This window comes from Seriola dumerili, unplaced genomic scaffold, assembly GCF_002260705.1.
Source record: "Seriola dumerili isolate Sdu_G_001 unplaced genomic scaffold, Sdu_1.0 BDQW01000149.1, whole genome shotgun sequence".
NCBI classification, from domain to species: Eukaryota; Metazoa; Chordata; class Actinopteri; order Carangiformes; family Carangidae; genus Seriola; species Seriola dumerili.
In genome coordinates, this window is record NW_019174404.1 from 7,656,014 (window position 1) to 7,671,924 (window position 15,911).

The window sequence follows — 15,911 nt, forward strand, 5'->3', positions numbered from 1 at the left end:
TCTTGTGTTCACATATTAAAGCATAAAAAATCCACCTTAAAAAGAATTGACATATGTTATTCTCATTATCTTGGACAGTTCAGTCTAGATATGTTTCCATGGAAAAGGCTCGGTCTGGGCTAAACACTGAAGAGTGCCAAGACTCTTATCTTGATGTCATCCATTACATTCTGTAGCTGCTAAACTGTGAGTTTAAAGGCTGTAGGAAAACATATGTTCTGGTCAAAGCTCTGTCTGGTTCGAAGCCTAGAACAGTTCTATGAGCCCACAGGTTCACATTCATTTTACCATCAATTAATTCTTGTGAAATTTGTCAGACTGATACTGTAGCTGTTAACAGATATGACAAGACAAGGTCTTTCAGATACCTTAGAGGGATTTTAATTGAGGAAGTTTTTACATAAAAAAGGTTACATATTGGTCATTGTCTTGAAGTTTCTGCTGCTGACTCATATACTAGATTTAGGCTATAAAAGAGATTACCCTTCTTGTCTTAGTAGAAACCTGAAATTGTTTTATTCATAAGCAACATTTTACACCACTGCATCTCATCTGTTGGATGAGTATTAGGAAGCCTTGTGTCATCCACCTTTGTTAGTCTTGCCTGAAAGTCCGGGACATCGCGCATGCTGCTGCAGAAATTATAAACATGTCATTTAAAGTCTCAGAGCTGATCCGGAGGGTGTCCTCTCATCTGATGAGGTCATGTCACATGATGTTTAAATAGATGAGATGGGAACGTTGTGAGCCAAGATGTTTGCATCATCACTTTCTGCAGCACGCAAGAATTGCACGGTCATGCAGAGATTACAGTTGAAGCTACAGATGCTGTGTATTCCAGCTCACATAATATTTCAAGTTGAATCTTCTCTCTGGCTATTTGCTTTGGGAGCCTTTTCTAAAGTAATCTACTTTGCCCCCAGGGACCTTTTGACTTTAAGCACTGTTGCCCAGAATTGGTTCATTTGCATCACCTCGCTCACTAAAAACTGTTTTGTTTGGCTAAATCTTGTTTTTCAGCCGAGTTTAATGTAATGGAAAGGGCTGGCGTTGTTAGGGAATACATTTGGAACAAACAGACAAGTGTCAGGTTCTTTTGTGTTTTTTTTCTTTTTGTGGTGGTGGAAGAACCTGTCTTTGCCTGGGGCATGATGGGAGCATGAGTCTGCTGACTTGTCTAACAAGGAGGAAAAAAAGAATACTGGGAGATATTTTGTCAAAATCATAACACGACAAGAGTCAACAGGGAATTCTGCTTTGAAATAAAAAAAATAAAAAAAAAGATAATTGAAAGCCCAATTTCAGAAAATAAGGTGCAAACAGAGGCTCAAATGGGACACCAGGGGCAATTTTCAATTTAGTTGGCTCAGTGTAAGACACTGAGATAATGTAGGTGTTTATAAATTGATCCCCTTAGATCAATAACATCCAAAAGCCCATCTTAGGCCTTCACCTTTCAGGACCTCATTGGTGCCTTCATCTTCAGTTTCAAATTGTTCCCAGAAACCAAGACATAATAAGAAATATGTCAGCGTTCATCGCAAAGTCTCAGTGCCCCCTGTGTACATCTCTGTGGTGTTAGGAGCATGAAAATATCTCAGAGTGACACCACTTGTCCTGTGACAATAGAGACCAAATTGAACTTGCAAAATAAAATTGGACTCTTGGCTCTTTGTGTCACCCAGAGGGCTCTGTACATCGTTCGGCTAAATTAGCTGCTTTTTACTGTTATCTGGCAATCAAATGATAGTTGGGTGCAGAGTGACGGGGTTACTGGCAGGCAGGGACAGTGGAGACGAGGCAAACAGTGAAAAGACTCGTGTATGTGTTGTTAAAAAGTAATCAAAAAGTGTTAAGTGATTTATGGACACAGGCGGTACAGGTCCCAATGTTTACAATACTGTATGTATCAATGAAGCTACAAAATAATGTATTTAAGAGACTTAAGGGGTCATATCGAAGGACTTCTTCAATATAATGTAGATCAAAAGACTCCAAGGAGGTTTTTATGGAGCTGAATCTTTTATAATAACAGAGGTGAATTAGTCTATAGAGAAATACCACACAGCAACCACGCAAACACACACGTGTGCGAGAGCCACCCGTTTATCAGTCGACTGTCTGGCTGCCGTGCTGTGTTTAATGGTGTGTGGCTCCATTTATAGAGTCTTTTGCCCAGTGAGTTGCTCTGAAATCTGACTTTAGCACACTCCAGAGTATTAGCTCTGATTCAGGATGGGTTCTCCCTCTGAAAATCCTGTTTTCACTCCTGAGTTAAGCTGCTGCCTGTGGGCAAAGTGAGATTAAATGTTTCTCCAGTGTTGGCATGATGCATGAGGGCAGGCAAGGGAAAATAGAGAAGACTGACTGAGACATATCACAGCCGCGAGGTGTTTTGCATTCCACACTGTATTTCCTTTGTATTCTGTAGTGAAACAGATGTAGGCTTAGAGTAGGAGGTTGCATAATTTACTATGTATTCACAATTTCTACATGAACTATTTCCTTGTTCACAACACCCCAGATGTAGAAAATGAGCCATTACAACGTCAACAGTATTGATGTAATGTAAACTACATCAGCACTGCTTTCATATTGTGCCAATCTGAAAAGCAAAATGCAAAATGAAGATATTTCCACCCCTGACACATGTTCTAGTATCTTTTGCATGTCTTGCACAGTGACTCTATCTCCTCAGGTTTGCTGATTTTCAGTAGCTTTGTGGTTTATTGTGTTTATCCATTGTTCTATAAATTGAGGAAAAAGAGATGGAAGAGGGAAACATTCTTTACTTCAAGATAAAGAAAAGACAATGAACTACAGGATAAAAAGTGAACACTTGTCCAACCAGATAAGGCGAACAGAATATAGCAACATTAGCGAGACCTCCCACTTGAGACCTTCCTTTTTCCCTCTTAAAGCAGCACTCTGAATTTAATTAAATATGGATTTTTTTTTTGTATTAAAACTAAATGTGTCATTGATTTAATAACAATTGTTTATTGTTAATGCAGTATTCAAAACAGGGACTCAAAGCAAATCTCTTTGCCATATTTTCTACAGCAACAAAGCAGCTATGATTGATCTGAGCATGAAAGTTGTTACTGGAGGCTGGCGAACGTTCAGATAATGAATGGTTAATAGCTGCTTCAAAGCAAATAAAAATGGCTGTCTTTGGCAAAGGAATATTCCAATGACTGATCCCAAAATTCACACACTGTTGTCGAAACTGATGTCAGTGTGAGCGATTCTAGGAATCGTTGTTGGGATCATTTTTAACGAAGTGACAGGGTCTTTCTGTTCCAGCAGTGCCTGGAAGGTCATATGGATGATTCCCATGATCTGACAGATCTTCTGGATCAATCAGATTAATTCTTTTGACAACCATTGTCCTAGAATGGCTCACTGAAAAGGGATACAGATGAGATATGCCTTAGAAAGTGCGTAATAGCCATAAAAAAAAGGAGTTCTGCTCAAGTTCTGCTTCACACTCTGTGAAAGCTCATTTGTATTTCCATGCTACACTGGACACAATTCTGCACACAACAAAAGAGCATGATTACTCCAGGTGTATTCCAACTGATGCTGATCACCAGAGGACTTAAACTGAAATGCACTCGGGCAAAGAAAGCTAATTGAACATGAGAAATGTGCAAGATTCAGTAATGCCAGCAAATTTCCTAAAACAAAACAGGTCAGGAGTTTTTTCAGCTAAGTCCTTTATCACAAATGGTTCTCGAGTATCTAATGTGATTGGTTAAGGGCCGCATGTGAGAGATATTCTATCAGGCACCTGCTGGTAAAATCAATACTAGGTTCTAGGTCTTAATATTTTCTTGTTTCACACTACTTAAAGATTATCAAAGCGGATTGTTACACTTGACCTGGTTCGATAATGTGAAATTTGCACGAAGAGTGCGGCAAGGAGAGCCCACACATACGCACACTCATTTCCTCACTTGACAAGTCAAACCTCAACAAGAGGTTTGAGACGCCCCCTCCTCATACAAACACGCAGTCCACCTCCCTGAATGTGCCGAGTTCCACGAAGTTACCAAGAACCACAAAAAAACAACCCTGATGAAAGAAAATCAAACACGTACTGTTTGATATTCTCAACTTGGAACACTGAGACACTCGCAATAAAATCTCAAAGGAAAACACGCAACATCTCGCACACTGTGCACGCACACTCTCACTTTTTGAAGTAATGCATGCATATCAGCTTGACCACAATAAGACGTGTTTTTCTCTCTAGTGAGCTCTCATGCAGCTCTGTGAACAGTGTGTGATGTGTGTGTTTCATGCCTCGCACTGTGCAGGGTAAACAACAAACCACATGAATTCAGTGTTTGATTAGTGCAGCAGAGAGACAGAGAAAGGAAAAAATGGAGATGGAGAGTGTATTGGGGAGTGTGTGAGTGTATGGCAGCCATCTGGCCATGTGGGGAGATGAGAGGCAGCTGGTGGTTGGAGCAAAGGGTCCCTCGCACCGTTCCATTCCTCTATCGTCAGATCTCCATGTTTACCCTGCTCACCACGGGGACTGAGGTACCTCATTCTCCCTAATCCAGCCAGCCTGCACAGCTCCGCGAGTAACGTCACGGGCTGGAAGGATGTTTATGTACTCCAGGATTTTGGGATGACGGATAGAGGGTGTGCAGAGAGGGGGGAGGGGGCGTGAGGCCGAGGTAGAAGGAGTGCCAGGTGGAGCTCAGACAGTAGTTCCTGATTAACCTTTCAACCCCACAGATTCTTTGGCGGATCCAAGCTCGTGATTATGTGCATGATCTTTACTCAAACCCACATTAGTCCTTTTTAAATTCCAGGCGAGATTTCAAGGTTTTGAATTATGCCATATAACTCATATAGAATTACAAGGAAATATGTATAAAGTGACGCATGAGGCATCTATATCTATTTATTTAGCTGACAATAAGTGTGACAGGTGCCATTCTGTTTTATAAATGCAGTGGAGCCTAAAAAATTCATTTAGATTTGATTATAATTCTTAATGTATGAGTGATGAAGCTCTGCGAACAGCATGAGCAAAATACTTTAAAGCTACTTAATAGAAAATCATAGGGGAATAGTAGGAAGATTAGTTTAAGTGGATAAACTGTGCTCAGGTCAGGGGAGCACAGCTGCTCCTGAAAATTGCTCATGTAAAATTAAATGAGTAGCTCACTAACATTTCAGAACTGCTCTAACCATTTTGTAAATTTGGTAATGTGCTTATAAAAAAAAATTTAAAAAGTAGGGCAGTAATTAGTATTGCTTTGTAAAAGTGAGCCCACATGAGCACTGTGTAAAACAAACTGTGTAAAACAAACCAGAAGAATAGCTGCGATTGGTTACTTTTCCACCACTGTTCCCTTGCCGAAGATTCCAATCCTACAACACATCTCGGAAACTTCAAGCCACACGAGCGAAACCCGGAGGATGTTTCAGTCTCTGTGGTGTGTCGTGCATCCAAAGTCCAACCTCAGAATTGAATCAAGCAATGAGCAGTGTCAAGCTTTCAACATATTTGAAAGTCATTCTGCAGACTGTTATCCAGATGGGTAGTGCCATACAGAGCCTGGACTTGGTTCAATGTTTTGCCTCTTTCATCAGAGCAAAATCACCAGCCGGTTTTTCCCCAGAGAGACCCAACTGCCTGAAATCCCAAACTCACCGGCAGGAAACAGCTAATGCCCTTTTAACCCTCTTTGCTTGTGTGCGTACGCATGATTTTTCTCTCCCTTTGGCCACAGTCTCTTTTCCCCCCTCCACCTGGAAAAAGTGACTCATTACTGTGAAAGCGTTCGTTCATGTAGGGGAGCGCAGAGGTACAGCTCAGTATTTCTACAGAGTCCCAGTCTACAGAGTCTAGCACTGTATCCAGCACCGTCTTGTTGCTGTCCCAGCGGTCTCACAGCCATAGCAGCAAAACATTCCCCTTCAGATCCAAATTTACACTCAACGGGACAGCCTGTGTAAATCAAATTGGATTGTCTGAAGGTAAGCATAAAAAAATTGTCTCAGAAGACTCTGCAAACATTTTCAATTCTAAATTCTTGAAATGAACTACTTCCACATGCTCTACCAGATGGTTGAGCAGCTTGCTGTACCGTGGAATCACAAATCCAGACAAACTGTAATATGATCCTGAGGAAGCTTCAAGGGATGGAGAAATCAGGAACATTCATATTTGATGATCTGTGTGCCAACTGCCAAGTCCGATTTAGTCTTTTTGCCTACATGGAATAGAGAGAATCATTTGTCTGGGAGCTTTAGCTGTTGTCAGTGTGATGGTAAACAAATTGTACTCATCGGTGAAAAACTGAATGACATCTGCCACCAACACAGCTGGTCCTCTGTGCTTACACTGACACCTTATGAGCAAGAAAGTGTTTAAGCAGATTGTTTTCATTGAAATCTTGAAGGCTGGAGAAATTAGAAAACATTCATATTTGATTACAAGACAGCTGTTTATCAGCCACAAGTGGATTTGTTTATCCTTTATCGTGCATTATTTAATACCGTGGCTTTCTAAACTCACCCAAGGACATCTGGTACAGTACAACTGATCGTCTGCCTATCATGACAAATAATGATGACTTAAATGCTCATCATTTCCCTCTGCAACATGTTACTGATCAGCTGCAAAGACCCAGAGGCAAAAAACAGAAGCACATTAAACTTGAACCATTTCACATGAGGCGGTGGTGTCCAAGTCTGTTCAAAATGAAGACAGGGCTTATAAAAGAAGCCAAATCTATCAGGAATTAGAGCTCTGTAGGGAATTTGGATGATTCACAATCAGCCAAGCAAAACATTAAATAGACACAATCGCACGCACGCACACACTGCCTCTTTCACTGCCTCTCCATGTGTGAATTCCCAGGCAACAGATTTCTGCTGGCATGGCTATAGAAACAAAGTATTGGTGGTCAACAGCTGCTGGTAGTTTAGGTCATTGTTGAACACTGACACATCCCACACATCTATCAGTGAGCTATTGGAAAATGTTCAGGTAGTGTAGGCCTGTTTAAACAAGTAATTCAGAGAGACTGAGCAACTTTCTTATGGTGAACATGTGGAATGACCTAGTTACTGTTCATTCAGTCATATCATGGGAACCCCACTAATCATACATATTTTAGGTTTGAGTCATAGAAATGGGATGATAAATGCCATAAAGTATTATTTTTGCCAAATTATAACTTGTAATATTCTCATAACACACTATGAGGTTTAGCTAAACAAGTAATTCAAATGAATTATGCTACTTTTGTATAATGTGGGAATGTTCAATTAATTAAGCCATATTGTGGGAGGCTTACTATATTTAGAGATATTTAGGTGCTGAGGGACAGAGACAAATAATAAAAAGCATAAAATATTTTGCCACCATTAGGCTATACATTCATCATAAAGAAAGGAGTCTCTTCAATCACAATTGTTGTAAAACTGTTTGAATTTCAAGTCTAAAATCTTAACTAGATGTCTATTTTAACATTTTGTCATCGATTTGTCGATTGTTTCATTACTTTACTGTGGACCATAAACATTTATCTAAGGCTTCTGTGTGTAATGTTCAACCATGATACTTTTCTCCTCGTCTCCTCGCTGTTCAAAGAAACTCCCGAAACATGCAGATGTGAAGAAGCGTGCTACGTGGTAGTGTGACACTGTACGTGATTGGCGGGCGGGCTCGTGTGTCTGGGAACCTGCTACTGGTTTTCCAGCCACACACACCCACACACACGCGCACTGCCCCAGACAGACAGACAGTCTCTCCACAGAAAACAGCAGCAGGGAAAAAAAACAAACTCTCCTTCCGCAGCTCAGACGCCAACAACTGTAGGAGAAGTGTAGTCGACGCGATGTTAAACACGAAATGCTACCGTTTACTGTGAGCAGACAGCTAACAGTAAGGAAGAGGCTCCCGAAAGAAGTGGGTGAACTGTGACAGAAGCTGGAGAAATCAACCCAGGGATTTGTGGTCCACACGTGGAAAGCATCGTTGAAACACATTGGTGAGTAACGTTAACGTCAAGCTGTAGCCTACTTTTGTTTTAGAAAATGTAATGGGCATAGTTGTAGTTTTCCGCATGGAAAAAGTTTAATTAACGTTTTGCACCGACGCAGGGAGAGTTGTTTGTGTTTAAATTGCGTCAACTGCTTTTCAGCCACTTTGCAGTGGAATCGGAACAAGTGTGCGCGCGCATATCTCATTAAGAGTTAGTGCACGTGCTGGTGTTGCACTCCACAGCAGGAAATACTTAATTTAATTTAACGTGACGCTTTTTCCTGATTTTATGAACTAAGCGTTGTTTGATAAATATTTCTTTAAGTTTTTAGGGAGCAAACCTGGTGATGAAGCGGTCTTACCTTTGTTTTGACTAAATTGGAATAATTGTAGTAAGTATTCATTTGCTGTACAAAATAAGTACATACAAAATACAGTACATTTTTCTTGTTTTATTTTACGGCGGTGAACCGCGTGTCCTTGTTTTTGGAGCTGTCTCTATAGTGAGGCTGTTATGGTAGTGTATAGCAAAGAACTCGGCATACATCCTGGTGTCATGTCTTAACTCGTACAATAGGCTATTTGATCAGAACAAGTCCCCGTCCAATAAGACTTGGAAGTGCAAATATTTCAGGGAATTTTAAGAGATTTTGGGTGTTGACCAACTTCAATAGCTGAGTATAATGATTGTAGGTTGCACTTCTTAATCATCAGTTTAGGCAACATGAGACATTTCTTTTACATGATCACAATATTAAATTACAAGACAACAATATCCCCACTCAATGTCTTAAAATAATATGGTCACATTTTGAGCCTGTAAGAAATCTGATGTTTGTGGTTTGTGCTGGTGCTAATGAACCATATGGAGTGAGGTGTTCAAGACAATCATCCTTTATGCTGGTGTTTTCTGCAGCAAAAATAATCCATATCTGATTAACATTAAGTCTTAAATGTTCAGTGAATCATTTGAACTGTCATTGGTGGTTGCATCTCTGAGTGTAACAACATTTAGCAGTCATACAGGCAAGATGAAAATGTGTTTTTGTTGCTGTGTGTTTTGAAATAAACAGCTGTTAAAAGCCCTTCGATAACACCTAAATATTTTCGGAAACAGACTTGTTTTGGCTTTTTTGAGAGGGTGCATTTTTGACATTTGTTCAAAGGCTTTGAAAAAGGATTTTATGAGCCTAAGGAGTTAAAATATTGTCTAAGTTTATGAAAGAGCATGTATTATTTGAAATTTTATGAAAACATGACCATCACTGAAATTAAAGATACAAGTCTTGAGTTTTCACTGTGACCAAATGTGAAGTCCCTTATTTCAATGTAATTTGAATATCTATCCAAAAAATGCTTGGGCTGGCTCTTTGCCGAGTCTAAAGAGAGGAAAAGCTAGTTGTATTTAAATGTGAGTGTCTCTGAGGAGCAATTACCACTTGTCTCCACTGGTGTATCTCTGTGACAGGTTTGGACCTGGAAGCCCGTTTGGTTCAGATTATCAGTGAGGCTCCTAATCCTGCCCTTGTGGCTCCCAGTGCTGTTATCTAACCCACTTGCGATAATATATTGCTTCTTCGTATGCAGGAGGGTTAGGCTTAATTTGCTCTGGCTCATCATAAAAGGTGAGTTTATACCTTTCCCCATACTTCACTGTCCAATTACAGCACAATGTAAACTGTTCAGCTGGCTCCCTCCCTGTGTGTCCACCACTTCTGCTTGTTCTGTCATCAGAGAGGACAAATATCCTTGAAGGCAGACATAAAGAGCCTTGTTTTTTTAGTGGATTGTATAGTAAAAAGAGGAAGAAAAAGCTGCCTGTCAGTGTTTCTGACAAAATGACACTAAGATTTAGAGTCCCCAAGGAACCATTGAGGCTGTGGTCACCACTCTTGCATCACAGAGATGATGTGTGCTGTGCTTGGATCATAAACAACTCCTCTGTTTTGCAATACATTAATAATGGAGAAGTTGTAGTTAGGCACAAGGCTGTTTATGTTTTTGTCTGCTTACCCAAGAGTATTTGCTGATTTTATATAGTATATCATCCAAATCTATAATTTTGGCTATGTACACTGACACAGTGCTGTTGCTTTGAGATTATTCTTATGCAGCCTAATTGTACATACACTTTTGTATTGTTACTGCCGCAAGCCATTGCCCAGCCTATTATTGAGTCACTGGTAATGATACCTGCAGAGGTGTTCAAGACATCTGTTGGTAAGTGCTCTACGTTTGCTTTTCTACTGTTTGCCAACCACTGTTCAGTCCTTCCCAAATGTTTTATTGCCATAAGGTGCTGAGCTATAAATAATGAGCTCATTTGGGGGCCTTGCATGTCATTCATTGATTAGTGGTTAGTCCATGCCTCCCTGGCACTGTATAACATTCACTAGTAGCTGAGTCACCCAGGAAAATGGATGGATGCCTCCATATCCTTGCTTTTTTGAGGGAACAGTGTAAGGTTGTGTTCAACCTGCTGCTTCGATGGAGAGCTATTCTTTTTTGTGATAAGTTGTTTCCATTATTTCATAACATAGTGGGGCAAAGGTATCTATTCTTGTGTACGTTGTTGTTTACCTTTTGTTCCACACTATATAATGTACGTTGGTTGCCATACATATTGTAAAGAAAGGAACGGCCCACATTAAAAACACAAATTACACAAAGAGGAAGGATGAGCAAAGAACAATTAAATTATAGGAAGCACCTCTAGGCAAAAAATGGTTTTGATCCTGCTCTCTCTCTTGCTCCTCCTCAATAGTGCTCCCCTCTCTGAGAGAATTCACACAAAATGCTGTAACGTTCCCCCAAGAATGAAGGGCCCTATAAATTACAGTATTAACATCATTCAGAATAGCCAATTATGGATACTAACATAGGTTTTAGGTTTTCCCCCTCATGATCCCTGTGCTGAGCACACACCTTTCATCTGTAACCTAGAATCTATGTATTGCTCAATTACATGACCTTTCTTGTAATTTCATGTCTTACCAGCACTGTCATGCACACAGTGTACAGTTTAGATTTGGATGTGCGTAATCTAGATACCCTGCTCTTTCAAACACAAAACAAACAATAAAAAAAGACTGTTTTTCACCTGAGTCTGCTGAAAATGAAGCATGAGGAGAGAGCAGCTCGGAACCTGCTGCGTCTGAGTGTCAAAGCAAACAGAGTGCTAGTTACTGAATGTGAACTGTGGTTGAGCTGTAGCACTGGTTGTCATTTCTGTTGGGAAAGTTTGTGATAACTTGTACTGTAAAGCCTGGTGATATTGTTTAATATCGTAGTTTAAACTCCTTTGGCCCAGTTTACTTGTTTTAATACCCCTCACTTTATATATTGTAGTGCAATGGCATAACAGATTTGACTAAATCAAGCATATTTGAAGATTCTTGGATGTCTGAGTTGGCAGAAAAACTGTGTTAATGAGCTTTGCTGACTGGCATGCATATTGAGTTGGTTCTGATGGAGGGATTTGATCGTAGATCTCAAAACTTGGACAGCCAAATCAGGTCGTAAGTCTTACTCAGCTTGAATAGGCTGTCCTACCCTTGTGCTTGTTTTTGACTTTGTAGATGAAAATTTCATCTGTTGTTCTGTTGTGCACTTTCTGCAAGGTTATTACAGAGAAAAAGTCCCTAACTCAATGTTTCACAATACAGCCATAAAGTACAGTGATCAGTGAGAGAGAGAGCTGTTTGATTCCCCCAAGTGCAGTATTGGAGTGGTACATTGTAGAAATACTGTTTAAAGCATGGGCTCTCTTTCTCTGACTGGTCTTTTGAAATACCAGAGAGGGTTTTTCCTCAGCATGAACTGGACTGTGTATTTGTACGACATAATAATTCTTGGTGTTACTGGCATCTTATCAACAAACATGATACTTTTCAGTGGCCTGTGACGGAAACATTTTTATTGCGCATGTCAAGACAGAGTTTTATCTCTTATTTGTAGCTTGCTGCTGAACTAACGTAGGATTAGATTTTAATGCATCACATGCTACACTGACAGCACAAAAACAGCAGGGTAGACGGTGTAATCTCTTAATTATTTTAAGAGAGGTAACATTCACCAGCTGTGCATGTGGTGATCTTGGAGACCGCTCGCTCAAAGTGTCACTGTTGGATGACATCACTCTCTAAAGATGTAATCCATGAAGATGTGTGCACTGTGGGAGGTTTTTCTGTAAAATCAAGGCCGTGTACAGAGTCATGAGTCAACATGAAAGACGTTCATGAGAGGCAGCAGATGAGTGTTTTTTTTCTTTCATACATCAGAGTGCAGTTTGGAATGAAAATTTGCCTTTGAAAGTCACCAAAGTCAGTAAAATGTGAGTGGGTGGAATAGATACAGAGAATAAATGGCTTCAAGAGGAGGATTATATTATCATTTTGAGTTGGTTATCTTGTCATTATGCTCTAAATTTTGCAGTGCAGTTTTGTAAATCATATAATCTATTATCATTATATCATTTAGCTAAGATTTTGTCTATACCCTTAACTGCAAGTGATATCTCTAACATTGCTTTCACGCCCGTTGTCTGCTGCTGGTAGATGGACTGTAATTTGTTTCCTTGTTGCTGTCTTACCCACAAGCAAAAATGCTTGTTAACACACCAGAGCAGTGCACTTACGGTATATGTTTACTGAATGTTTTTTTAAGAATGCCATTGTCTCTGTCTCTCAAATCCTGCACATTGGTCTCTAGAAATACTCTGTACTGTAAATTTTAAGAATGTTCTTTTTAAAATATTAGGGAAAGACTGTTCTTAACGTTCTTTTTTGAAAAATAGCAATGTCCTGAAAACACTCCTACCTTTCTGTTTTTTTTTTGTTTTTTTTTAATTTTCTCAGCATTAGTCAAAGGCAGTACTGCTCTTACTTGTGCTGGGTTTTGCAATTCTGGCTATGTACTCAAAAGGGGTTTAGGAGCTTTCCCATATCCAGTTTTATCAGAGGACTGTAGATATGCAAAGGTTAGGTTGAAGCTGTCTAAAAAGATAAATCTTAGATACACTAAGTTAAGGATAAGTTATAATTCCCATTCAGTGGTGGGCATTCTAAAGATAAAGCAAAAAAATGTGTTTTCCCATGCTTATCACATTTTTCTGGTGCATGTGCACACATAAATGTTTGTGTGTTTAACCCCTGCCCTTACCTTACCTTAACCTAAACTTGATTCTAACCCCAACCCTTAAACCAAACCTTAATCCTCAAACAGTCCTTTGAAATGGTGAGAATATCCTCACTCTCCAAAAGTGCTCTCACTCTCATGGTACAGATCTAATTGGTCCTCACAAAGATAGGACAAGCGCACACACACGCATAGAAAACCAGCATGTCACTCTCTCACTAGTTTCAGTTGACTGTCAGTCTGCCTTACTGCACATATTTTCATATTTAGGTGATTGATTTCTAATGGCTCCCTTTATAAATAATTACCACAACAGCTGCCAGCATTTCAGTTACTTGAGCAGCAGAGTAAATATACTTGATCATTCCTTCTTGATGGAATTTTTAGCTTGTGCCAACTGTTGGTTTTTACACCTCTCCAAAGGGAATGAAAGACACACCCTGAATTCAGTGTGATTACGGCCCGTATCCTCCACCTAGGGCCCATTTCCTCTGCCTCTGCTGCTTCTGTTGCTGTGGCAGGTTCTCATGGACCTGTGAGCACAGGCTGGAGAGCATGACTGTGTTAAGAAGTGGCTGTGCAGCTAAGTCAAAGACCCCACTCCAATGAGGTCCCAGGAGAGCTGTGAGCATTTCCTGAACAGATTTCATGCGAACGCACTGGGCAAGATGGAAACAAGGGAACGAGCGGCAACAGTGGTACTTCTTTGGCGTGGCTTGGCAATACACAGCCACAGTTAATGAAGTGTTTTTTTAAAGGGGCTCTCCTTGGAAATGGGGTGATAAGCAGCTATAAAATATATGTACGTCGTTTTCACTTCCACAGCAGATCCTTGGCTTCCACGAATACTACAGCTCAGCCCTGCACCGTGAGCATTGCAGAAGAATGCTCAAAGCCTAACCATAAGCAACGCATAGTAGCTGGCTACAATTCACTGTCCTGGAAGCTCCTGTCTGCCTCCTCCTCCTCTTCCTCCTTGTTTTCTTCTAGCATCCCCCATCCCTCCCTCCATCCCCTTATCCCTCCTTCCCGTCATGCTTCAGTGGGCCACCTGAGGGGGGATATGCACTCCCCTTTGCCTGGTGACAGCCTGCAGGGAGATGTGGGCAGCTTTCCATCTCAGCTGGAGGATGGCAGAAAGAGGCAGAGATGCTGCAGATTAGGGCTTCCACAGAAAGGAACTCCACCGGTCTGATTTGCTGCTAGAGAGCAACAAGACAAATTACTTTTCTATAGTGAATTTAGATTGTCTGGTTTTTGTTTTCTTCATCGTACGATCCAGTTAAGTGAGAAGAGGTGAAGATATAAAAGGATAGATTGCGAGGGGAAGGGTTGCACTCATCTGGGGCAGTTACTGTGTAAATGAGTATGATTCAGAATCTCTTTTTACCATTGTTTTGCCACTCAACAAGGAAAATTAATATCTTTATTACTCCTGTTGTCCTTAAATTGTGTAGATGGTTTGGAAGCTCTGATACACACAAGGATTTGAACTACCACCCTTGGTGAACATGTAAATACTGGATTCATTCAGAGCTGACCTCAGAATATTCACAAAGCTTGTTAAATTCAGAGGGCATTGTGTCCAAGTTTTTTGAGTGCTGGACTGTTTGTGCTCTTTGAGGTTGGACTGACACAGTACAGGTTTTGCAGTCTTTATCAGAGTTCAGTATGTCTTTGACACAAAGCTCAAAGCAGAGTTTTGCACAGCTTTTACATGGTGTCTGGCTCACTTAAAAGGCTGCAATCGGAATAGCTTTCCTGCTTTTGACAGCGTGTAAAACAACTGTGTGCTTGTGATCAATGGTGTCATATTTTTATTGGAAAGTTTAGGTATTTTCCTAGCTGAAGTGTTGAGATGTTGGACTTCTTTTGAATTCCGAAGAAAGACATTTATTAGCATTTCTAATTACTCTCCACAAAACCTTGGCCTGGGTTTTTGTTTACTGAGAAGTCTTGCATTGCTGAAATAGCAGAGAGGATGGGAGATTGATAGAAAGGGAGAATATGCAATAATGCTGTAAACAGTCTCGTACAGAAACAAGTGCACAAAACAAAAGGTTTGTAAATGTAGAACTAGTGTAACTACAATTACTACTACTTATAATAGTCCTTATAATTCATCATAGTAGTCTTTTTTATAAGGAAAATGTGTTTATATGAAAACATTCAATTGGAGTTTCATTGTGAGTGCCTAGTGATACATGCTTTGTCATTTTTAGTAAGTAAAATTTCCACATTACACTTTTAACCTAATGCAGTGAGCCATTCGTTTGTAACAATTCCTCCAACATAAATGACTATATAGGTTGGTTGTCCAAACCCTTGGATGTGACCCACAGGAGTGTACCATTGGCAAGTGCAACGAACCACCGTCATCATGGTTATAACAGTACATTCTACCTTTATGAAACATGTGATATTGAATTTTTACCTGTGACTGTGTCAGAGAGGCAGTGATTCAGCTCAATTTGGCAGCCTTCTGTATTACACACATTATCTTTGCCTGTAATGCCATTCAGTATGAGACCACCAATAAATTTTATCGTAGAAATTAACATAGAGCTCAGCTCAGACATTCAACAAAAAAATGAACAATAGTAGTCTCATGAAAGTGCTACTTACTGCGGGGCTACTTATTAGATTGCATTATGTTGCTGCAGTGGTATTGTGTCCAAAGGTTTTATGTTCCCCTGCTGTTGATGTGTTCCTTCTGGCTTGACGTAATCCTACTTTAACAATGACCACAAGTCAACAA

General features: G+C 40.2%; 1 protein-coding gene across 1 annotated transcript in view; it reads left to right on the forward strand.

Annotated features, from left to right (window-relative positions):
- Positions 1-7,727: 7,727 nt before the first annotated feature.
- stxbp6 (syntaxin binding protein 6) overlaps positions 7,728-15,911 on the forward strand; it is a 58,126-nt gene continuing 49,942 nt past the window's right edge. Inside the window, exon 1 of the mRNA XM_022751234.1 lies at positions 7,728-8,024. The gene's annotated coding sequence lies outside the window, so the exon portion shown is untranslated. The remainder of the gene's footprint in view (positions 8,025-15,911) is intronic.